We start from the raw sequence: 27883 nt of genomic DNA on the forward strand, positions 1-27883 counted from the left end.
TTCATAAGCCTCTTCAGGTGTTTTGTTGTTGATGGTTCCTCCAGCAGCTGCGTCAATCATCTAACTTGTCGAGGGATTCACACCATTGTAGAACGTTTGAACTTGCAGCCATAGAGGTAACCCATGGTGAGGGCACCTTCGTAATAGATCCTTGTATCTCTCCCATGCATCGTAAAGTGTTTCTAAGTCCACCTGCATAAAAGAAGAAATATCATTACGTAATTTAGCTGTTTTAGCCAGTGGAAAATATTTTATTAAAACTTTTTCAGTCATTTGTTCCCAAGTAGTGATAGACCCTTATGGTAACGAGTTCAACCACTGTTTAGCTTTGTTTCTCAGTGAAAAAGGGAATAACCGAAGGCAAATGGCATCATCAGAAACGCCACTAATTTTGAAAATGTCGCAAAACTCCAGAAAATTAGCCAAGTGAGTGTAGGGATCCTCATCCTGCAAACCATCGAACTGAACAAACTGCTATATCATCTAAATTGTGTTAGGTTTCAGTTCGAAATTATTCGCAGCAATAGCAGGTCTAACTATACTTGACTCAGTTCCTGTTAAAGAAGGTTTAGTATAGTCATACATAGTGCGTAGAATAGGATTTTGATTAATCGCAATTGCAGGAGGTAGCTGATTGCCTTGGTTTTCAGCCATCTCTTCGGTTGGGGGTTGAGTATCGTCTTCTTGCTCGTTCTCTGTGTATCTTAAGCTGCACCTTATTTCTCTTTGGTTCCTACGAACTATACGATCGATTTCTTCGTCAAAAAGTAATGGTCCCGATGGGTTTCTTCTAGTCATAAACTATAAAAACCTGCCAAGAGAAAGAAAGAGTGGGTTAATAAAAAATAATAATAAAAAAATTAAATTGCAAGAAAAATAAATGGCTAAAGTAATAGAAATTGAGCGTTCCTAATAACTTAGTTCCTCGACAGTGGCGCCAAAAACTTGATCACGTGATTTCGTCATATGATTTAAATATATATAATTACTCGTTCTTGAACTAACTATTATCGCGATGTAGGCAAGTGTACCTATCGAAAGTAGTATAGTTTTAGCAAGACCAGATTGTCGAACCCAAAGGAACTAAAAGTACTCGGAATGACTATCTTTTTATTATCTAGCCTAAGAATAAAGAGGTTTTTTTATTTATTTAACTAATTATCTAAACTAATAACGTACAGAGAAAAGAATTGGGGAATTGCTTTTGGGAAGAATCGATTGACTTGAGACAATACCCAAGGAAAAGTCCGCCTAGACTTTACTTGTTATTCTGGCTCCGAATCAGACGATTTATTCATTCAACATGTTTCGTAGAGATCCCTAAGTTATGTTATTATCCCTATTCAAGACTAATAATGTCTAATCCCTAGATTGAATAATCGAGACTTTTCTCTAATTAACACTCTAGGGTTGCATTAACTCGATCTATGTTATTTGAATTTTTGTTAAAAAAAAAGTGTATATATATTAGTAGTAATCTTTTGCTTTTGAGCTTAGGTACTTAAATTCCATATTCTAAGAAAAACATCTGTTGTACGTAAGTAATGATTAAAATTTTTTTCTAGTTAAGTAATTTTTCAATTCAATCTCAATTCTAACTTTTTCTTTCAGCTTGTGACCACACCCCCTAACCAAGCCTCGTTACAACCCTCTAAAGACCTTTTGATTGATGTATCATATCAATTTATAGTGGTGGAGATTTGATTTTCATGCAAGCCTATGGTAATAACTTTTCATATTGACTGATGAGTGCACTTTCATTGTCCTTAAACACTTTGAGTGATTTGAGTGAATCTTTAGTGAGGATGTTAGACTTCGTGAGATTTTGAATCGAGGTAACCTCGATTTGATAGAATCGAAGCACGACTCACACGGGTGGACCACACGATCATGCTTATTTAATAGGCTTGACCATGGCCTGAAGTAATCGCACACAAGGGCGTGTCCCACGGGCGTGTCCTTGCCGAGCCCAAGTTGAGTCCAATTCGAAAAAGGCCAATTTTGAGAGTTCTTAGGCATTCTAAAGCCTATAAATACACCCTAGAGGAGGAGGAAAAAGGAGACACACAGAGAGGGAAGCAGGGAGCTACTCAAGGAAAGCCGATTGATCTATCTCAGAAGCCAGATTCATCATTAAGAACAAAGATCTCTCCTTAATTTCGCTTCAGGAGTTTTGGGTTTTTCTTTATGTTTTGTATTCATTATTCTTTTGAGATGTTTACCTTGTTAGTTATGAACTAAAACCCCTAAATACCTAAGGGGAATGAAACGTAAGACATATCTTGTTATTATTATCTGAATTGTATGATAAATATTTGACTTGTTCTTAATTATGTGTTCTTAATTCTTGTTTTGATATTCTAGGATATTGATTCAAGTTAATCTCTTATTCAGAGGAGGAATAGACCCAGTCTAAGAGTACATTTTTCATAATTAAGAGGAGTTGATTGCGCACCTAGAGATAGGGCGACAAGATTTTGTCGGATTAGGGTGAAACCTAATAAAGGGATCCATAGATCGAGTTAATGCAACCCTAGAGAGTTAATTAGAAAGTGATTTCAATTATTCAACCTAGGGGTAGATGTTGTTAGTCTCGAGAGGGATAATAATATAACTTAGGGATTTCTACAGATCAAGTCAAATGAATACATCGTTCGATTTAGAGTCATATAACAAGTGAAGTCTAGGTGGATTTTTCCTTAGGTATTGTCTTAATTCAATCGTTTTTCCAAAAGTAATTCCCTAATTCTATTTTTTGTGAATTGTTAGTTTAGTTAATTAGTTAGTTAAAACAAACCCCATTATTCTTAGACTAGATAATAAAAAGACAGTCATTGCTAGTACTTTTAGTTCCTTTGGGTTTGACAATCCGGTCTTGCTAAAACTATACTACTGTTCGGTAGGTGCACTTGCCTTCATCGTGATAATAGTTAGTTTCAAGAATGATTTGTTATAAAAATTTAAAACCTGTCACAAATATCACGCATCACAAAACTATTTTCATTATTTCAGTTTTCCGAATTCGTTCCTTGCACATGGATCTATGGTTTGATTGCCGAAATTTTATTTTTTTGCTACGCCTTAGGGGCACCAGCATTCTAGCAATATTACAGCAGGCAATCCATTCAAATCACTAGATTCAATTCTGACTATTTCATCATTCTTGCATCTCAAATCAATAGTTTTCCATTTGCAGTTCACAACAGCATCATGCAATGTTAATCAATTCATACCCAGAATTATATCAAATTCATCAAAAGGTAACAACATCAGATTAGCCAGAAAATAAGTGTCTCGTAACATTAACGGACAATTCTTGCAGACTTTATCAACCAAAACACATCTGCCTAGGGGGTTCGAAACTCTAATTACAAATTCTATAAACTCTACAGGTAAAGTCTTACTATTCACTAAGTTCATGCATACATACGAATGTGTCAATCCAGGATCTATCAAAGTAATCAAAAAAGTATCATAAAGAGTAAATGTACCCGTAATCACGTTTGACGATGAAGCTTCTTCGCGAGCTCGGATAGCATAAGCTCTGGCAAGTGCATGAGCCTTGGATCTAACAGCTATATCTTTTGTTCCTCTTTGACTACCGCTTACATTTCCCATATTTCTGAGAGGTCTACCACGAACAGCATTACCACTCGACCTCGGGTTCTAAACATTATCTTTTTTACCTAAATCTGGACAATCTTTTATAAAATGATTTCGTGAACCACAACTGTAACAAGCTCGGTTATTACTCTTTCCCCAACATTCTCTAAAATGTCATCTTCCACAATGATCACACTCAGGTTTTTCATTCTTTTCATTTCCAACACTGGAAACAGACGTAGCTGGAGCTTTGAAATGACTTGCCCAATGATCTCTTTCGTACCTCTCTAACTTCAAAATTAGCTTTTCTTTTCTCTTTCCCGAGATCTTCAACTTTACATGCTCGTTCAACATGCACAACAAATTCTTTGATTTCCAGAATCCTGACTAACAGACGAATATCTTCATTTAAGACATCCTCAAATCTTTTGCACATTATTGCTTCCGTGATACACATTCATGAGCATATTGACTTAATCTTACGAATTCTCGTTTGTATTCTATGACAGACATACGACCTTGTTTAAGCTCAAGAAACTCTTTACGTTTCTGATCGATGAATCTCTAACTGACATATTTCTTCCAGAATTCAGCTTGGAAGAAATCATGTCAAAGTCTTCCACAAATGGTACGCCGTATCTCTCAGAAGGGAAACAACACATTTTATACATTCTTCAGGATTTAATGATAATTTGTCAAACATTCTTATCGTGTTCTCTAGCCAAAACTTGACTTTTTCAGCATCATCGCTCATTGTAGCTTGGAACTCTTGAACCCCATATTTTCTAATCTTATCGACTGGTCGTCTACTTAACTGAACTGATTCACAGGTGGCATAACAGGAGTTTGAGGAGAATTAACCGGGGTTGGAGGTTGTTGTACAGTCAGATTGGTCCTAATATATTGGGTGAACCAATCATTCATTATCTGATAGAAGGCTTGTCTAGCCTCACCATAACGGCTACTCGTAGCCGGTCGAGAATCAGATGGAGTCATCCATTACACAGGAACAGGCGTAGTTCCTTGTGCGGGAGCAGGCGCATTGCTATTGACATCATCCGCTACGTCTCTTTCGGCATCCATTTACTCTATAAAAGCACATTTCAATGTCAGGATTCATCACACTATCGCAGTTCATAAATATGGCATGTATAGCTAGACTCATATACGATATGGTAGTCTTATAACCGGCTAAATCATAGCTCTGATACCAATAAATGTAACACCCCTAACCTGTATCCGTCGCCAGAATAGGTTAACAGGCATTACAGGACTCGTAAATTAGATCAAAACAACCAAATATCAAATACAATCTCAATTCAATAAAATACCATTCATTCATGTTCATTATGAACTTAGACCGAGCATACAAGGTCTAATCGATGCATTTAGGACTAAATCGATAACATGTGAACTTTTCAGAACTTATAAAAATTTTTAACTTTTAGAAGGTCACACGCCCGTGTGAATAGGCCGTGTGCCTCATACAGCATTAGCCATGACTGTGTGTCTAAGCCGTGGCGAAACAGGGCATACATACTGACTTGTCCACACAGCTGCAAGACACGCCCATGTGCCAAGCTGTGTGAAAATTAGGGAGGCTACTGACTTGGCCACACGGCTGACCACACGCCCGTGTGCCAACCCGTGTGCCACACACGACCATTAGACACGCCTGTGTGTCTAGGCTATGCCAAAACTAGAGGGTATACTGGCTTTAATTCGTAGGGTACCCCAGGGGACATACGGCCATGTAACGTGACCGTGTGTCGAACACAGCTAAGACACACGCAAGTGTCTCTGCCCGTGTGGACAAAAATAGGTCATTTGAATAGCCAATTTGCCACCCCAATTTGGGTCAACCTATAAGCAAAGAAACAAGCATATATGCATAACCAATTTAGCCAAATTCCAAACCAAACATAACCCAAAAGCTTGTCAAAACATTTCTTTCTATACATCATTCAATTTCATGCTAAAACTCGCCAAAACTTACCAACATTTACCATTTCTTTTATCCAACTAAAACATATCAAATATATCATATTGCATCACATATGTTATACCAAAACCATGACATATCCACAACCATACCAAGCCATATCACATTGCTAAATATATACATCACCAAACATAATCCCACAACTTCTAGGCTATACATGCCATACTTTAATATATACATTTTCAAAGTACCAAAAGGACGGTCAATAGTGTAGTGATGATCCTTGACAATCCCCAAGCTCACAGTAGCTTCGATATCTATAAAACAATGCAAACATACACACAAAGTAAACTTTCAAAAGCTTAGTAAGTTCGTACCAAAATCATCAATAGTATATAAAATATGAAACAACAACACATAAGTACTTATAAATTCTCAACTCATCTATCAATTTCATCCCAACATATAGGTTTACACCAATTCAATAAATTTTATATGCATAATACCATCTACCACATAGGTATTAAACTTACCTGAACATTCCCTTATTCATTCATTTTCATTCTCACCTCTTGTTCGGATATTTTAAGACTTTTCGAAGTTTACCAATGCTTTAAAAATCCACACACTTAGTGCTTTAAAGATTACCCAAAGGTATAATAATTCCGCACACTCAGTGCTTTCTCCATTAACCGAAGCTATCTTGGTATTGCACACTTAGTGCCTCATATAGCTGAAGCTAGTTAAATCGCACACTTAGTGCCAAATACCATTGATTTATCATCGTATTCATCCAAACAAAATGTATATACAATCTATGTATAAACAAAGCATGAAAACATACTTATAACATCATGTTTTATGTACGAACTTATCTCGTACTCGAAATTGTCGACTCGGATCATCTACTCTATAATCTTCGACTTCCCTCGGTCAAAGTCTGAATTCCTCTTTTCTTGATCTATAAGTATTCAAAATTAACCCTTTTATTCACTAAATTATTCAAAACAATCCATAGGTACATATTTAGGGCATTTTGCAAACTAGCCCTCACATTTTCACATTTCGACACTCTAGTCCCTAATTCACAAAATCACAAAATACACAAAGATTGCTTATACTCAAGCTTAGCTGAATTTTTATAGCTCCTATACAAATCAATACATTTCATTTATTTCACATTTTAGTCCCTCAAAATAACATTTTTACAATTTAGCCCAAATTGCTCAATTTCATCAAAAATTCAAAGACAACACATGTTAACCCAAAACATATCTTTCATAATTCATCAACTAACATCACAAAGCTTATAGTTTCATTAATGGCATAACTCAAAAGCATCAACAAACACAAAAATTAAGACATGGGTTTGATAGTATACTAAGCAACGATCACAAAAAAATAAAAATTATCAAAAATCGAACAAAACTCATACCTTAATCAAGCTTTAACCATAGCCGAATGAAACCCTAGCCTTTAGCTTTCTACTTCTCAAATTTTCAATAAAAAATTATGATAATAAGGATGATTTAATGATATGTTTTATTTAACATAACTTAATTACTAAATACCATTTTTAACCTTACCTATTTCATTAAAATTCCACTAACAATTGTCCATATTTGTCCATTCATGAATCCAATGGTCTATTTGAATCATAAGGACCCCTCATTTATAAAGCCAAATCAAATAGACACTTTTAACATCTAGCACACAGCTTTTACCTTTTACGCGATTAGGTCCTTTTTATTAAATTAAACACACAAACATTGAAATTTTCATATGAGACTTTCACACATGCTAATTCACACATCATAAACAGAGAAAATAATATTTAAACATTTCTTTGACACGAATTTGTGGTCTCGAAACCATTATTCTGACTAGGGTCTAAACCAGACTGTTACAGGCCGAATATTCATAGTTCTCATACAAGTCCACACATTTCATTTTTTTCACATTTTAGTCCCTCAAATTACAAATTTCACAATTTAGCCCATCTTACTCAAAATCATCAAAAATCCAAAGACAAAACATATAAACCCAACATAAAACTTTCATATTTCGCCAAATAACAACAATAAGCTCATGAATTCATCCATGGCACATTTAAAACTTATCATCAAAATCAGAAATTGAGACATGGGCTTGATACTATACGAAGAAACAATTACAAAAACATAGAAATTATCAAAAACCGAACAAAATCTATACCTTAATCAAAGAAAATCAAAGTCAAACCCTAGCTTGAGTTTTCTCTCATTTTCCTTTTCTCATTTCGGCTACATGAACACATAATGGCTTATTTTCATACTCTATTTTAGTTATAAATCATTTTATAGTTAGTTTACCATTTTGCCCTTTATTATAAAACTAATAAATAAATAAACAAAAGGCCATTAGTGTCCATTCATATGTTTAATGGTCAAATTGATTCATAAGGACCTTTCTTTTAATAAGACAAATCAAATAAGCACTTTCAACAAACAATGGGCAACTTTTATATTTTACGCGATTAGGTCTCTTTTTCAAAATTAAGTACACAAACATTCAAATTTTCATACGAGACTTTCACACATGCTCATTCACATATCATAAATATAGAAAATAATATTAAAATATTTTTTTGACGCAGATATGTGGTCTCGAAACCACTGTTCCGACTAGGGTCTAAATCAGACTATTACAATTTCCCCCTTTAGGGATTTTCGTCCCCGAAAATCATATCAGACTGAATTTCAATCTCAGACGGAGGAGTCACACGCGAAGGATCAGATCTGTATCGTTGAAGCATCGATACATGAAACACATCATGAATCTTTTCTAACTCTGGTGGCAACAATAATTTATATGCTACTGGCCCAATACGCTCGGTAATCTCATACGGCCCGATAAATCTTGGACTCAATTTGCCTTTACAACCGAATCTGAGTATTTTCTTCCACGATGAAACTTTCAAAAATACTTTATCTCTGACCTAAAACTCTATATCTTTTCATTTCAGATCCGCATACGATTTCTAAAGATCGGAAGCTACTTTCAAACTATCTCGAATCACTTTTACTTTCTGTTCAGTTTCTTTTATCAAATCAACTCCGTGAATCTTATTTTCGCTGACCTCAGTCCAATACAAAGGTGTAAGACATTTGTGACCATATAAAGCTTCGTAAGGTGCCATTTTGATACTCGATTGAAAATAGTTAAAATAAGCCAATTCAATCAAAGGCAGATACTATTCCCACGTGCCTTCAAACTCAAGAATGCAACATCTCAACATATCCTCGAGTATCTGAATAATCCACTCGGATTGACTGTCCGTTTGACGATGAAAATCAGTACTGAAATGAAATTTAGTACCCAGAGCATATTACAACTTCTTGCAGAATCACAATGTGAATCTCGGATCTCTATCTAACACAATAGATAATGGTTCACCATGCAATCTCACAATATCGGAAATGTATAACTCAGCTAACTTATCAAGTGAGTAATCGAATCATACCAAAATAAAATAAGCTGATTTTGTCAATCGATCAATGGCAATTCATATAGCATCTTTCTTTCTCGGAGATAGGGGCAAATCCAAACAAAGCCCATTGTCACCCGATCCTATTTCCACTCTGGAACCATAATTGGTTGTAACAAACCAGATGACACCTGATGTTCAACTTTAACTTGCTGACAGATCAAACATTTAGAAACAAAGTCAGAGATGTCTCTTTTCATTTCGGACCACCAGTAATGCTGTTTCAGATCATTATACATTTTCGTACTACCCGGATGCTCAGATAATCAGCTATTATGAGCTTCACTCAAAATCATCTGAATTAATTCTGGATTTCTCAGGACATAAATTCTATCTCAAAATCTCAAGCAATCATCTTTATTAACTCTAAATTTTGAATCATATTCTAAATCACACTGAGCTCATTTTGCTAAAATTTCATTATCAATCTTCGGAGCTTCTATAATATATTGTAAGAACAAAGTTCTTGCTTTCAATTCAGCTAAAACTGAACCATCATTGGATAGAACCATATGACCATTCATCGAACACAGAGCAAATAATGATTTTCGACTCAAAGTATCAGCAACAACATTTGCCTTGCCGTGATGATAATCTATCACAAATTCATAGTCTTTTAGCAGTTCTAACCATCTTCTTTGTCTTAGATTCAAATATTTTTGAGTCATCTGATATTTCAAACTTTTATGATTAGAATATACAAGACATTTCTCGCCAAACAGATAGTGGCGCCAAATTTTTAGAGCAAACACAATCGCGGCTAACTCAAGATCATGTGTCGGATAATTCTTTTCGTGTAGCTTCAACAGTCTTGAAGCATAAGCAATAATTTTACCTCCTTGCATCAAAACACATCCCAAACTGATCAATAAAGCATCACTGTAAATCACAAATTCTTTACTCGATTTGATTTGTACCAATAAGAGAGCTTCGGTCAGCAAAGTTTTTAACTGATTAAAACTGTTAAGAGACTTTTCAGACCATTCAAACTTTACATCTTTCTGAAGCAGTTTCGTCAACAGAGTCGCAATCATCGAAAAGCCTTTTACGAATCGTCTATAAAAATCAGCAAGTCCCAATAAATTGCAGACTTCAAAGACATTCCTCGGAGGTTTCCTATCTAGAATAGTTGAAATTTTGTTTGGATCAACCCGGATACCAAATGTTGATACAATATGACCCATAAAACCGACCTCTCGCAACCAAAATTCACATTTACTGAACTTTGCGTACAACTATTTATCTCACAAAGTCTGTAACACTATATTCAGATGCTCAGCATTTTCGGTCTCATCATGTGAATAAATCAATATGTCCTCAATGAATACGAAAAAAAATCAATCTAAATAGGGTCTGGAAATTCTATTCATCAAATCCATAAAGATAGTAGGTGCGTAAGTAAATTCAAAAGGCATAACTAAAAATTCATAGTGACCATACCTTGTTTTGAAAGCAGTTTTTGGAATGTCTGAGTCTTTCACTCACAACTGATAATAGCTTGATCTCAAATCTATTTTCGAAAACATAGCAGCTCCTTTCAACTGATCAAACAAATCATCAATACAAGGTGGAGGATACTTATTCTTGATAGTCACTTTGTTCAACTGGCGATAATCGATAGACAATCTCATCATACCGTCTTTCTTTTTCACAAATAGAATCGGAGCACCCCGGGGTGAGAAACTTGGTCTAGTAAACCCTTTATCTTTTAACTCTTGCAACTGAGACTTTAATTCTTTTAGTTCGGTCGGAGCCATTCTATAGGAACTATCGAAATCAAAGTAGTTCCAGGTACTAATTCAATACCGAATTAAACTTCTCATATCAGAGGTAAACCCAGAAGTTCTTCAGGAAACACATCAGGAAACTCACATACAATAGGCACTGATTCAACTTTTTTTTCTGACACATTCGAATCAATTACATAAGCAAAATAGGCTTCACAACCCTTTCTCACAATACTCAAACCTTTCATCGAAGATATCACAATAGACAATCCATTCAAATCACTAGATTCAATTCAGAAAATTTCATCACTCTTGCATCTCAAATCAATAGTTTTTCGTTTGCAGTTCACAACAACATCATGCAAAGTTAACCAATCTATACGCAACATTATATCAAATTCATCAAAAGGTAACAGCATCAGATCAGCCGGAAAACAAATGTCTCGAAACATTAACGGACATTCTTGCAGAATTTATCAACCAAAACACATCTTCCTAAAGGGTTCGAAACTCTAATTACAAATTCAATAGACACTACAGGCAAAGTCTTACTGTTCACTAAGTTCATGTAGATATGCCAATGTGTTGATCCAGGGTCTATCAAAGAAATCACAGAAGCATCATAAAGAGTAATGTACTTGTAATCACATCTGTGAATAAAGCTTTCTCTTGAGCTCGGATAGCATAGGCTCTAGCAGGTGCACGAGCCTCGGATCTAACAACTGTGTCTTTTGTCCCTCTCTGACTACCACTTATATTTCTTTTATTTCTGGAAGGTTTACCCCGAGATACATTGCCACTTGGCCTCATATTTTGTACAATTTCTTGATCGACAGATTCGGGGCAATCACGGATAAAATATTCTCACAATCCACATCCAAAACAAGCCTGATCATACAGTCTAGAATTACTGGGATGTCTTTTTACCATAATGCTTGCACTCAAGGCGATCGGATTTAGCATTTCCCATACTGGCAACAGATGTAGCTGGAGCTTTGAAGATCGAATGCAATCTTGCACGATCTCTATTCAAATGTTCCACATTAGCCTTTGAACGGCTATTATCATATCTAAATTTGTTTCTTACAGAGTGAAATGATTTACTCGAGATCTTTTTCTCAATTCTCTAGCTTCAAAATCGGCTTTTCTTTTCTCTCTTCCGAGATCTTCCGCTTTACATGCGTTCAACAAGCACAATGAATTCTTTGATTTCAAGAATCCCAACTAGCAAACGGATATCCTCGTTCAATCCATCTTCAAATATTTTGCACATTATTGCTTCAGTATATACACATTGACGAGCATACTGACTCAATCTTACAAATTCTCACTCGTTTTCTATGACAAACATACGACCTTGTTTAAGCTCAAGAAACTCTGTACGTTTTTGGTCGATGAATCTTTGACTAATTTATTTCTTTCGAAACTCGGCTTGGAAGAAATCCTAAGTGATGGTACGCCGTATCTCTCATAAGTGAAATGGCACATTTTATACATTCCTCGGGATTCAAAGACAATTCATCAAACACTCTTATCATGTTCTCTAACCAAAACTCGGCTTTTTCAGCATCATAAGTTGTTGTAGCTCAAAACTCTTCGGCCCCATACTTTCTAATCTTATCTACGAAGGCTTAATTAACTAAACCAGATTCACTGATGGTATAGTAGGAGCTTGCAGAGAATTGACCGGGGGTGGGGGTTGTTGAATAGCCGGATTGGTTCTAATATATTGGCTAAACCAATCATTCATCATATGATAGAAGGCTTGTCCAGCCTCACGCTCATGGCTACTCGTAGCTGGTCTAGAATCAGATGGCGCCATCTCTTGTGAGGGAGTAAGCGCATTGCTTTCGACATCGTCCGCTATGGCTCGTTCAGGATCCATTTGCTATATAAAAGCACATTTCAATGTCAGGATTCATCACACTATCGCAGTTCATAAATATGGCACGTATAGCTAGACTCATATAGGCCATGGTAGACTTAGAACTGACTAAACCATAGCTCTGATACCAATAAAATGTAACACCCCTAATCCGTATCCGTCGTTGAACTAGGATTAAAGGCATTACCGGACAAAATTGGAACATTTAACGTTCATTTCATAAGCATCGAAGCATTAAAGATCAATTATCAATATAGAGTCCCTTATATAGGTCATTGAGACCTAAAACATGCATTGGAAAGGATTCAGGACTAAACCGAACACATACAAAACTTTTTTCCAAAACTTAAACATTTTCAAAGAAGTACAGGTCACACGCCCGTGTAAACAGGCCGTGTGCCTTACGCGGCACTAGACACGCCCGTGTGTCTAGGCTATGTCAAAACAGGGTATACATTCTAACTTGCTCACACAGCCACGAGACACGCCCGTGTGCCTTGGCCGTAGTAGAGTCTGACTTAGGCCACACGGCTAGCCACACACCCATGTGCCTTGGCCGTGCTCGAGCCTGACTTACAATTGTAGGGTACCCCAAGGGACACACGACCGTGAAACATAGCCGTATGTCACACACGGCTAAGGCACACGCCTATGTCCCTACTCGTATGGACAAAAATAGGACATTTGAATAGCCAACTTGCCACCAGAATTGGGTCAAACCTACAAGCACCAAACCAAGCATATTTGCCCAACATTTTATGACCAATTCACAATCAAAACATAAGCCATTCATGACATATCATTGTCAACCAAATTTCCATCTCAATTCATCAACCAAAACATAACAAATCTAAAATAAAATCATACTAACATATGTTTTAATTTCATGATCAAAATTTATCAATTACCATATCTAACACATGCGAAAAGCTTACCAATCTTACCATTTTTTATATTCATACATAAACACATCAAATATATCATATTGCCTTATAATTCATATACCAAAACCATATCATAATCACATCCATACCAAGCCATATCACATGGCTAAGTATATACATCACAAAACATAATCTAAACACTTCTAGCCTATACATGCCATACTTCACTATATACATTTTTAAAAGTACCAAAATAAGTTTCGATAGTGTGGTGATGATCCTCGATGATCCCCGAGCTAACAGTAGCTTCTATATCTATAAAATAATGCAAACACACACAAGTAAGCTTTCAAAAGCTTTGTAAGCCATATACAAATAAACTTATCATTTAAAGTATATAAACATCATCAAATTACTTATACTTTGGAGCCAAATACCAACAGAAACCTCATATTCATATACTTGGATCATAGATCATCATTTGTATGTATACTTACCTTTCATTTTCAAATATAGTACTCAATTTGAACATACCTGAATTGAATACATTTTCACTTATTCATTCATTTTTCTTGGAATGCCTGTTGAACCGTTCAGAAACGTAAGGACACGCGGATAGTTCAGAGAACATATACAATGCCAACGTCCCAAGCGTGGTCTTACATGTAATCAAACATCAACGCCACTGTCCCAGGCAGGGTCTTACACGTAATCAGATATGATGTCGATGCCCCAAACATGATCTTACACATAAAATAGAAGTTGATGCCAATGTCCCAGATGTGGTCTTACACGAAAACACATAACGGAATCCTATGTCATGACATATGTATCCTAACTATTCCTAAGGTTCGTATGGGCTTTTCAGACGTCGAAACTTTGTTGATACTTTATCAAATAGCACATATTGAGATTGAATATTCATTCATCACAATTCAATATCATATGAACAATAATAATTCAATTTAAACACGTTTATTGTATTTGACTTACCTCGTACGAATTCAGATGAATGAAATCGGTTACTTGACAACTTTTGACTTTCCCCGATCTAATTTCATTTTCTTTAATTCTTGATCTATATAAATTCAAATTTAACTTGTTCAACCACAAATTCATTTAAAACAATCCATAGATACATATTTAGGGCAATTTGCAAACTAGCCCTCACATTTTCACAATTTGACACTTTAGTCCCTAATTCACAAAATCACAAAATACACATAATTTGCATATATTAATGCTTGGCCGAATATTCATAGTTCTCATAAAAGTCCACACATTTCATTTTTTTCACATTTTAGTCCCTCAAATTACAAATTTCACAATTTGCTCCATTTTACTCAAAATCATCAAAAATCCAAAGACAAAACATATAAACCCAACATCAAACTTTCATATTTCATCAAATAACAACAATAAGCTCATGAATTCATCCATGGCACATTTAAAAATCATCATCAAAATCAAAAATTGAGACATGGGCTTGATAGTATACAAAGCAACGATTACAAAAACGTAGAAATTATGAAAAACCGAATAAAATCCATACCTTAATCAAATAAAATCAAACCCAAACGCCAGATTGAGTTTTCTCTCTTTTTCCTTTTCTAATTTCAGCTATATGCACACATAATGGCTTTAATTTCATACTTTATTTTAGTTATAATTCATTTTATAATTAGTTTACCATTTTGCCGTTTGTTATAAAACTAATAAATCAATAAACACAAGGCCATTAGTGTCCACTCATATGTTCAATGGTCAAATTGCATCATAAGGACCTTTCTTTTAATAAGATAAATCAAATAACCACTTTTTGCAAATAGTAGGCAACTTTTATATTTTACGCGATTAGGTCCCTTTTTCAAAATTAAGTACACAAACATTCAAATTTTCATATGAGACTTTCACACATGCTCATTAAAATATCATAAACATGGAAAATAATATTTAAATATTTTTCTCATGTGGATATGTGGTCTTGAAACCACTGTTCTGACTAGGGTCTAAACTGGACTGTTACATACCACGCGTCTATCATATGGAGGTAAGCCTCTCTAGCCCTTCCGCCCTGACACATTGTCACGGGCCCACTATCTACTGGAGCGGTCCCTTTGACAAGAGCTAGCGCATTACTCTCCACATCATCCGCCATAGCTACGTTAGGATCCATTTACTATATAAATAAAAACACAAATTATCTCTTCAGGAGTCGTCACACTATCAATATACAGTTATGCCATGTATAGCTAGACTACTACTCACGCTAGGTTAGTTCTAGAACCAACTAAGCCATAGTTCTGATACCACTAAATGTAACACCTCACACCCGTGCCTTACCTCCGGACAGCATACGAGGCGTTACTAAACTTTAACACATACACACGATCATTTTTGAGTCAGCAAGACTTAATCTAATTTAAAACTTTTTTTAACTTTGTTTAATCTTCTGTATATGGGCCTATGAGGCCTCAAACATTCATTGGAAACCACTCAAAACTAACTCAGGTTCTTAAATTGACTTAATAAAAATGATTCTTGAAACACGGCACACGACCGTATGGAAGGGCAGCACGCCCTGTGGTCATTACAACATGGCCTTGTTGATGGCCCGTGTGACACACACGGCCTAAGCATCTAGGGACACGCCCGTTTCCCACACCCTTGTGAATTAAATTTTAAATTCGAACCTACAAGGGTTTTCACACAGCCTGACAGATGCCCCTGTCTATGGCCTGTGTCCTTCACACAGCCATGACACGTCCATGTCTTAGCTTGTGTCTAAAAACCTTGACATTTTTTTCTGATGCCAGCATCCAATTTAAGACACACGGCTGAGGCACACGCCCATGGCCAGAGGCTGTGTCCTCCACACGGCTGAGACACATAGCTATGTCTCTGCCCATGTGTTTACTACCATGCATTTTGACTTGAAATTTTAACGTGCAGGGGACACACCGCTGGACAACACGCCCATGGGACTAGCCGTATGTCACAACGGTCTAGACACACGCCCGTGTGTCTACCTGTGTGGACAATATAGGGCTATCTACCAAGCCCTTTGCCACTTTGAAACATAACATAACATTAACCAACATATCAAAGACTAAAATAATATGATTTCACCACCAAACAACCATAGCTAAAGTCTATATACAATTCATGTATTCAACCATACAAATAATTTCTAATTCATGAAAGACTACTTTGCATTCATATAATAACCTTCAATATCAGTCATTTTTCATGACCTTGTACAAAATGAGTCAAATGTTAAAGCAAGTCAACACATTTGGCCCAAAACAATGTAAAATCAAAACAAAATCAAAGAGTCCTATACATACCATAATCAAAATAAAAAGATTTAGCTACACCAAGTGCTTCGATTGATATTGTGATCGATACCTCCGACGACCGTTGATCCATGAGCTAATTGGGTGACACTATAAGAAAATAGAAAGAAACGGGAAAGCATAAAGCTTAGTAAGTTTCATGAAAATAAATATAACAACAACTTTACCATTCATCATATTGTTCTTAATACAAAAGTAGGCATAAGTACAACTTACTCGTCACTATCCAATACAATTCACATAGCATACATTTATTTCATATATGTACCTGTACCACTCACAACATGGTTATACTTTTCTCGTTTAACTTAAACTATAACACTCACCGTTGAACCATTTGAAATGTTATCAGATATTCATTAAGCCTCAAACATGGGATAAGATGTCGATACCATGTCCAGGACATGGTCTTACATTGGCTCATTTATCTAGTCGATGCCATATCCCAAACATGGTCTTACATTGACTATCGAAATCGAGGCTGACACCATGTCTCAGACATGGTCTTACACTAGCTCTCACATATCCGTGCCGATGCTATGTCCTAGACATGGTCTTACATTGACACATCTCGTAGCCGACGCATGTCCCAGACATGTCTTACACTAGCTCTTATCTCAATGCCGATGCCAAGTCCCAAACATGGTCTTACACTAGCTCTTGTCTCAATACCGATGCCATGTCCCAGACATGGTCTTACAATAGCACACAAATAACTCGAATGTCATGGCATGAATATTTGATTTATTTCTTAAGGTTCAAACGGGAATTCTACGATCTCAATATTCAACATACATGATCATTTTAACAAACAACCAATTTATGCTATATCAATTCAATACATATAATAACAATGTAGTTGTATTATTTACATACAACTTACCTAAGATTACAAACTATAAACGACTAGCTCGGCTTAGTCAACTTGCTTCGCTTTTCCCCGGTCTAGGCCCAGATTTTGTAATTTTTGATAAAAAATTATAGAAATTTATTCATCTCATCAGCATATTACTATAGACACCCGAAAATTCATAATTGGGCAAAACGACCATTTTACCCCTAGATTTTCACAAAATGACCATTTCACCCCTAAGTTTAAAAATCAATTTTTAACATGTTTTCTCACTAATCAAGCCTAGCTGATTACTTTTTATACTAGAAGCAATCCAAAATTCTCAATATTTCACACATTTATCACCTATTTTACAACTTATGCAAAATGGTCCTTTCTAGGGTTTTCATAAGAAATTTCTTCACAAAACTTCTTTATTTCACAACCATAATTTATTTTATTCCATAAAATTTTAGAAAACAACATGTCTATTATCATGGAAAAACCCTAGACTTTCAACCATTTTGCAAAATAGTCTCCTTGTTATAAAGCTCAAGATACAAGGACATCAAAAGTATAAAAATATTGAAGAAAAGCCCTCAAAATCACTTACTTGTAGAGAGACTAAGTGGCTAAAATTTCAAACTTCAAAATCTCTTCTAACGGTTGATATTTTCGGTCAAGAAGAAAGGATGGAGGAAAGAGATGAAGTCTAAGCTTTTTGAGTATTATTTTATCACATATTAGGTCATCAAATACCTAACACTTTTACCATTTAATTTCTTTGTCTGATGGTCTGCCAAGCTAAAATCCAAGGGTCTATTTGCCCTTTAAAGACCCGTAATTTAAGTTTCATGGCAATTTAACACCCTTAGATATCAATTCAAGACTTTTGAACTTTATGCGATTTAGTCCTTTTTTCGCGATTAAGCTCTAAAATGCTAAAATTAATTCACAAAATTTTTCATGCACAATAATAAACATGTTTTAACTCCAAAATAATAATAAAATACTCTCTCTGACCTTGGATTGGTCATCCCAAAACCATTATTCTGACTAGGCCCAAAATCAGGCTGTTACACCGAGCCGACCTGACAACACTAAAGAAATGGAGAGGAGGGAGTAAGCTTAAAGCTTACTACGTCCATATGAAAATAATAAGCAATATGCCAACATGCTTCTCAAGGTAATACAACCATAATTACACTTTTACTTATATTCTGGTCATGTTATTTTCTCGAGTCATAGTTACCAAATTATTTATATCTGGAGCTACGGAATTTCAAATTAAGAGCAACTAATTTTACCTGAAACTAGACTCAAATACCTTCTTACCATAAAATTTTTAGAATATTTAGTCTAGCCAATAAGTACAATTTATTCTTTAACTTTACCCATGTTCTGTTGCTTGACAGCTTCGACCTTTCCTTACTAAAATTTATTTATCTCTTAGTACGGTATTCAGATAATGTTCCCGTCTGTTTCTATTAAAGATAGACTCATTAATAATTTGGTCATATGAATTCTAATCGATAATTATTTTTGAAAATTTTTTAGTGATTTTACAAATTTAAGACAGGGGAGATCGGAATCACTCTAACCCTGTCTCATAAAAATTCAAATAACTCATAATATGAAATTCTTTTGCTTACACCGTTTCCTTTATGTGAAACTAGACTCAATAAGATTTAATTTCATATTGTTCGTTCTCTAATTCGATTTCCACCATTTATGGTGGATTTTCAAAGTCGGAAGACTGCTGCTGTCCAAAAATATTTTAGTGTAATATAATGATCACTTCCATAAGATCATTTTCAACTAATCATGAACTCACCATTTCATGGATCCCATACTCGATTACACAATAGAGCTTAATATAAACATTGTTAATTCTCATGGCATACTCAATCATACAAGTTAGTCACATAACAATACATGATAATAATGGTCATAGATAATCTCATCATTACAAGCATTCCAATTCCATTTCTCATATTAATCCGTATAATTCCTTGGATTCTCGATGGATATTCCTTAGTACACTTATAGCGTACTAAATCATTTATCGTCAATTCATGCTAGTGACCTTTTCAACGAATGCATTCCCGCGAGCCTCAATCCTTACGGTGGGATTACCAGTCCAAGCTAAATCCCCGGTAGTATAAACTCGTAGTGTAATGTTAGGATTACCAGTCTAGGCTAAATCCCCTGCAACGACAATTACTCTAATGAGTTCAGATCTAAATTACCGTCAATTTCTTTTTAGGAAAATCCATCGGACATCCTTTTCATTCAACTGGGACTTTTAATCCTCTTTTCATCATTACATTCATATAACATGAATTATTATACCATGAATATCAAAATTTCATAACATCAAAGAGCATGCATTTTAAATATTAAAAGTATACATTCAAGTTACACGAACTTACTTGTCGAATCCTTGTCTGGTACAACCGTGTAGCAATTCGTACAACTCATGTAATAGTAATTTAACATTACAATTCAAGTATAACATTGCATTATTATTATCACACGAACTTATCTCAAAAGCAATTATAGCCAACTATTCCAATTTAGTCCATAATCTCAAACTTTCCCGATTTAAGCCCGAATCTCAATTTTCTTGATCTAACATTTCAAAAAGTACTCATTTATTATTCAAATTATTCAAATTGATCCAAAAATTATACTTTTACAAATTTTCATTTTTACCCCAAAACTTTCACTTATTTACACTTTGGCCCCTAGGCTCGTAAAATGATTTTTATTCAATTGCCTTGCATTTTGACCTAGTCCAATCATTTGCATAACCATAGTAGCTCCCAGTTTCCACTAAATTAGCTTTTATGACAAAGTTTAAATAACTTTTACAAAATGGTCCTTTTAAGCATTTTCATCGAAAATCACTTAGCAAAAGTCGTTTATTTAACACCCAACATTCATTTTCTACCATTAGACATCAAAACAAATGCATATCAGTCATGGTTAAATTTTAAACATGAGCCCTAGCTCAAAATAACGGTAGAAATAGGTAAATCGAGTTACTGGAACTTTAAAAATGTAAACATTAAAAACGGGGCTTGGGATCACTTACAAATGAGCTTGGAAGCTTGAACCAAACCCTTGTCATGGCTTCCATGGTAGATTTGGCTGGACAAGAAGAAGATGGAAAATTTTGGATTATTTTCACTTTTTAATTCTTTTAATTATTAGATTACCAAAATGCCCCTAACTTAAAAATATTCTATTTCACCCATTTCATGTCTATTTCTATCCAAAAATTAACTAATGGTCTAATTACCATTTAAGGACCTCAAATTTAAAATTTCATAACAATTAGACACCTCTAACATGTAGAACTCAGCTTTCGCACTTTTTACAATTTAGTCCTTCTGACTAAATTAAGTGCCCAAACGTCAAAATTTTCGAGCAAGATTTTTAGGAAATAATTCCGTGAAATTGCAGACCATACAAATATAAAAAAAAAAACTTTCTTACTTTGGATTTGTGGTCTCGAAACTACTATTCTGACTAGGCCCTAATTTAGGATGTTACACGTAGAGCCTTATAAGGGACAATGTGTTTGGTATGAATGCATTTTGATTATGAATGTGTATATGTATGAATTATGTTTTGATTGATTGGTAATGCCTCGTAATCTTATTCCAGAAAAGAATACGGGTTAGGGATGTTACATTTTATTAGTATCGGGAATATGACCTAAGCAGAATATCATATGTATGCAGCAGATATGCATGTCACATACATAAAACTTACATTTAACACCTAGGGGTATTTTGGTCATTTTCATCCTTAGGGGCATTTCAATAATTTTTCCTTTTATTACTGTTTTCATTTACCTTGGCCTGTTAAAAAATCCCGTGAGCTAAGATGAACGAATACTATGCACCAGGTAGGATCCAGAGAAGAGGAGGTGAGTCATTAAGACCGCTTAAGTACCAAGCTCTCCCCAGATCCAATCCTAGACATACGTATACCCGTTGCCACACCTTAGCGCTATGACTTGTCCACCGTCGCAATATATTAATTATGTTTTATGTAGTCATCATATACTAGGCCCAAAACCCCTTACAATTCCCAGTCAAGTTCACATACCTGTATATGGCCCACTAGGCCCAATCACATTTATATCACCCATTAGGCCCATCAGGCCCAATTCACATTTATAGTCATACTTACATATGATTTTTCATCATATAGCATCAATTATCAATTTTTACCTATTATGGGCCCAACAACCCATCGGGGCCATTAAGCCTAGTTTGGCCCGGTTAGCCAATTCACAGCCCAAGCCCGTGGAATCGCTCATGGGGCCTTAGACAACCTATTGATTTCCATCTCATGAGTGTTCGCGCACTCGCAATATTGTCGTAGTCAAACTTTCGGCTTTTCGGCATTTCAGCTTTTGTCGATCTACTTATGTATGTAGTGTGTGTACACACCTTCAGCTTTATATCAAGTTATCATAGGGTAGAAGATCACACTTTATCACCTGGAGTACTAAGTATTCATAATCTCCCAAACCTATATTCAATGTTATATTCCATTAGTCGCATTCCATTAATTCAAAATAAATCCACTTCTTACCGAAGAACCACCTATACTTGCCTTGAGTAGATTGATTGATTGCGATTTGCCTATGTAACTCGAAATCTGACGTAGTCCCCCTTTTGCATCCAGGAAGAAAGTCCCTACGACTGACACCTTATGTCACTTAAACTTGGAAGCCTCTATCCCAACCTCTCTGCTAGAACCCTTTTTTTCCATTAGCGATCACACTCTTGAATGAGAGGGAAAAAGAGAAATAAATGGAGAAACTGTAAGTTAACGAAAGTTTTTGAAAGACTAAAGAAGAATAGGCTTTTAAGAGTGTAGAAAAGAAAGAACTTAGAAATATTTAACAAAAGCCGAAGAAGGTCTAACTCACTTACCGATTGCGAGATTGCTTGCCAATAAGAAATCAAATCCCCAAAGTGTATGAATCGGCTTTTAAATTAAAAAGAAACAGTCAGCTAAGTTGAAGAGGGAAGAGATTGATTCCATTAAAATAAGGAAGAAAAGATCAAGAATTTGGCTTAAAGAAAAGAGGAGGTGATATGCGACTGAAGCACACAAAAACAACAAATGCCCTTACTCGCCCATACGACACACATATTTATACTAAAAATAAATAAATAAATAATACATCTACTCGTCAAGATAATTTCGCTTCAAATTCTCCAATTTTATCACCATCATATCTACCTTTAATCCTCATCCTAATCCCCTTGATTTTAGCCAAAAATTCCAATTTGAATTGCATTCAAATTGCTTCCACCATACAACACTTGAGTAGCAAAATTAAATTCTCCCTTTGCGCGCGCCTCCACTTGAACTCCAAACCGCAAGGCTACTCTACCTCCCCACACGCTGCTGGCCACTGCACCGCATCCTTTCTTACACTACCATTCGGTCACAATTAATTATAAGGCTTATATTCCTAAGCCTCATTTTTCTTAAAGAATAAAAATTTAAACTTTGCCAGCCTTGGGACTCGAACCTGCTCCCTCTCATAACCATAGCATGCTTCACGCCACTGCACCGCAGGTACTCTTGTGCCATATTCCATCCCTAACTACATTTTAAGGCCTATTAACTCGCAACCTGATTATTCTAAAAATATTTTCTACCATTCAAATTTGAACCCCTAATCTCTTGGCTGCGCTATTCGTCCCTTTCCACCAAGCCACAAGCTCTTTTGTGTCGTTTCCCCTCCTCAATTAATTATAAACTCTTTCTACCGACCTCCAAGTTTTCTAAAAAAAATAACCCACAACTTTTTCTCATGCTGCGACTTGAACCCAGCACCTCTCCTTACTCCTAATGCCATCATGCCACTGGGCCAAGTGCATCCTTGTGTCGAATTCCCACCTAACATATTTATAAAGCCTAAACCTAGCTTCCCTACTTATCTTATGCGCAATAAAATTCTTTGCCAAGGCTAGGACTCGAACCCTGGACTTCCTACTTGCTACCAATGCCTTTTGCCACTAGGCCAAGCATTTCCTTGTGTCAGATTTTACCAGGCCCTATTAATAAGCCTTCCACCTGATGCTTAAGGTCCTTTAGAAAAAAATGCAAAATTTTTCTAAAGCCCTGGATCGATCCGAGGACTTTTTCCACACTACCAACCCTTCCTAAATAATTTAACAATTAAACTAAACACACAATTATAAAATATTTAAACACCTTTCTTTTATTCAAGCAGCCTTCTAACCGATCCCATACTCAAGGCCCATTACTTCTAGGCCTAAAATCAGGGTGTTACATTCATTAAGTTGAAAATATTTGTTTGTTTTATGTGCAATGAATGCTCAGTTGGCTCTACCTGATGACGGATCAATTGTAGCTGAGTTGAAAGTGAGATCGTTGTTTTTACAGTAGATTTATAAAGATAAAAAAGTTGATAATGAAATTTAGCTAAAAGAGTTCAATGTGATTCGAACCCTAATTTAGAGTTCCAAGTTGATTCTGATGATTGTTTAAGATTCAAAGGCCGAATATGTGTTCCAAGAATTTCAGAGTTGATTCAGAAGATTTTGAATGAAGCACATAATAGTAGTTTATCAGTTCATCCGGGAAGTACAAAAATGTATAATAATTTGAAACAACTTTATTGGTGGCATGGTATGAAACGGGATATTTCAGAGTTCATTTCTAAATGTTTGATTTGTCATCAAGTCAAAATTGAACATTAAATGTCATCTAGTTTATTACAGACTATTATGATTCCTAAGTGGAAATGGGATAAAGTAACTATGGATTTTGTTTCGGGTTTACCCTATCTCTGAGTAGAAAAGACACAATATGGGTTGTAGTTGACAGGTTGACAAAATCGGCTCATCTCATTCCTGTGCGTATGGATTTCTCACTTGATAAGTTAAATGAGTTATATATCTTTGAGGTTTTGAGATTACACGGGGTACCTATTTCCATTGTTTCATATAGAGATTCGAGATTCACATAACGATTTTGGAAGAAACTGCAATATGCATTGGGTATGAAGCTACATTTCAGTACTGCTTTTCACCCACAGACGAATGCTCAATCCGAGCAATTATTCAGATACTCGAGGATATGTTGAGATGTTGTATTCTTGAGTTTGAAGGTACGTGGGAGCGATACTTGCCATTGATTGAATTTGCATAAAATAATAGCTTTGATAAACCATAAATTATACATATTTTTACCCCATGTTTAATGCATTTTATGGATGATTTCTCATTAGAATTGCTGAATTCGATGCTCCTAATGCTTTAATTTCATGTTTTATACTTATGAGAGCATAGAACAGCGAAAGGAATGAGAAACGGGCCAAAAATGGAGAAAATGGGCCAAAGTACGAAATCAACACGGCCTAGACCTCCTCACACAGGCATACCATACAGCCGTGTCAATTTGGCAGGCTCGAACATGGCTTGAAGTAATCGAACACGGGCGTGCGCCACGGGCGTGTCCCTGTCGAGCCCAAGTTGAGTCCAATTCGGAAAAGGCTAATTTTGAGGGTTTTTGGGCATTACAAAGCTTATAAATACACCCTAGAGAATGAAGAAAAGGGAGACGGAGAAGGGGGAGCAAGGAATTACTCCAAGGAAGCCGATTGATCCTTCTCAGAAGCTGGATTTATCATCAAGACTGAAGATCTCTTCTCAATTTCCCTTCAGGAGTTTTGGGTTTTCTTTATGTTTTGTATTCTTTATTCTTCTAAGATATTTTCTTATTTAGTTATGAACTAAAACCCCTAAATACCTAAGGGGAATGAAACCTAAGACGAATCTTGTTATTATTTTCTGAATCCTATGATAAATTTTAACTTGTTATTAATTATGTATTCTTAATTCTTATTTTGATATCCCAAGATACTGATTCAAGACATGCTCTTATTCAGAGGAGGAATAAACCCTGTCTAAAAGTACATTTTTCATAATTAATCGGAGTTGATTGGGCTCCTAGACATAGGGTGACAAGATTTTGCCGAATTAGGGTGAAACCTAATAAGGGGATCCATAGATCGAGTTAATGCAACCCTAGAGTGTTAATTAGAGAAAAGTCTGGGTTATTCAATCTAGGGATTAGACGTTATTAGTCTTGAATAGGGATAATAACATAACTTAGGGATCTCTGCGGAACAACTTGAATGAATAAATCGTCCGATTCGGAGCCAGAATAACAAGTAAAGTCTAGGTTGATTTTTCCTTAGGTATTGTCTTAAGTCAATCGATTTTTCCCAAAAGCAATTCCTTAATTCTTTTCTCTATGCATTTCTCGTTTAGATAATTAGTTAGTTAAAACAAAAACCTCTTTATTCTTAGGCTAGATAATAAAAAGACAGTCATTACTAGTACTTTTAGTTCCTTTGGGTTCGAAAATCCAGTCTTGCTAAAACTATACTACTGTTCGATAGGTACACTTGCCTACATCGCGATAATAGTTAGTTTAAGAATGAGTAATTATAAATATTTAAAACCTATCACGAAACCACGCGATCAAGTTTTTGGCGCCGCTGTCGGGGAACTAAGATATTAGTAACACTCAATTTTTATTACTTTAGCCACTTATTTTTCTTGCAATTTAATTTAATTTTATTATTATTATTTATTAACTTACTTTTTCTTTCTCTTGGCAGGTTTTTATAGTTTTTGACTTCTTTCTCTTGGCAGGTTTTTATAGTTTTTGACTAGAAGAAAACCATCGGGACCATTACTTTTTGACGAAGAAATCGATGGTACAGTTCATAGAAACCAAAGAGAAATAAGGCGCAGCTTAAGATACACGGAGAACGAGAAAAAAGACAATACTCAACCCCAATCAAGAGATGGTGAAAACCAAGGCAATCGCCTACCTCCTCGCAATTGCGATTAATCAAAATCTGCTCCACACACTATGTATGATTATGCTAAACCTTCTTTAACAGGAACTGAATCAAGCATAGTTAGACCTGCTGTAGCTGCAAATACTTTTGAATTAAAACCTAACACTATTCAAATGATACAACAATTTGTTTAGTTTGATGGTTTGTAGGATAAGGATCCCAAAGCTCATTTAGCCAACTTCTTAGAACTATGCGATACATTTAAAATTAATGGCATTTCTGATGATGCCATATGTCTTCGGTTGTTTCCTTTTTCATTGAGGAACAAAGCTAAACAGTGGTTGAACACGTTACCACGAGGGTCAATTACTACTTGGAAACAAATGACCAAAAAATTTTTACTAAAATATTTTCCGCCAGCTAAAACAACTAAATTATGTAATGATATCTCTTCTTTTGTGCGGATGGATTTAGAAACACTCTATGATGCATGGGAGAGATACAAGGACCTTCTGACAAGGTGCCTCACCATAGGTTACTTGTGACAGCCCAAAATTGACCCTAGTCGGAAGGTGGTCTCGGGACCACAAAACCGAGGCATAAAAATAATTAAAAATTTATTTTGATGCCTATAATATGTGTGTGCTCATGTATGACATTTTATGATGATTTATTTAGTGTTATAAGGGTGAATTCCACAAGAAAGGACTTAGTAATGAACTTTGAAAGTATGATAGGGAAATGTGTGATGACTAATTAAAGCATGCATGCAAAATAATGGACTTGCATGTCAAATTCCCCTTTTATAGGTGGTGGCGGCCATGACAAGGAGGATGGGCTAAACATGTCATGAAACATGTTTTGTTGGTGCATTAGGGTGAAATAATAAACAAAGGTGTATGGGTGATAAAAAATGAAAAAAAATGTGTGTGAGTATGGTAATCCCCCATTGCCGTGAGTTGTAGAGAAGGAAAGAAAAAATTTGTTCATCCTTTCTTTGAGCCAAAACTAAGGAAGAAGGAGGATTTTTGCTTCATGCTTGGTTTGGAAGAGATCTAGAAGGAGATTTGGCTAAGTTTGCATCAAGATTAAGGTATGTTTGAGGTTGTGTCATGAGATTCATGCATGTTTTAGTTGCTAACTTGATGTTCATGTTAGCCCATGGTTCAAATCCTTGTTATGCCATGGAAATGGTATTTGGCCAAGGTTGATATTGTGTTAAAGCCATTGCATGCTAAATGTGAAGCTTGTTG

General features: G+C 35.6%; 2 non-coding genes across 2 annotated transcripts; one reads left to right on the forward strand and one right to left on the reverse strand.

Annotated features, from left to right (window-relative positions):
• Nucleotides 1-118: 118 nt before the first annotated feature.
• LOC128287109 (small nucleolar RNA R71) lies at nt 119-225 on the forward strand. The gene has a single exon (XR_008277809.1). It is a non-coding gene; the product is annotated as a small nucleolar RNA R71 (small nucleolar RNA).
• A 26836-nt stretch (nt 226-27061) lies between these two features.
• LOC128287190 (small nucleolar RNA R71) lies at nt 27062-27167 on the reverse strand. Its single transcript, XR_008277886.1, has one exon. It is a non-coding gene; the product is annotated as a small nucleolar RNA R71 (small nucleolar RNA).
• Between the last annotated feature and the right edge of the window lie 716 nt (nt 27168-27883).

Source organism: Gossypium arboreum, chromosome 13, assembly GCF_025698485.1.
Source record: "Gossypium arboreum isolate Shixiya-1 chromosome 13, ASM2569848v2, whole genome shotgun sequence".
Taxonomy (NCBI): Eukaryota; Viridiplantae; Streptophyta; class Magnoliopsida; order Malvales; family Malvaceae; genus Gossypium; species Gossypium arboreum.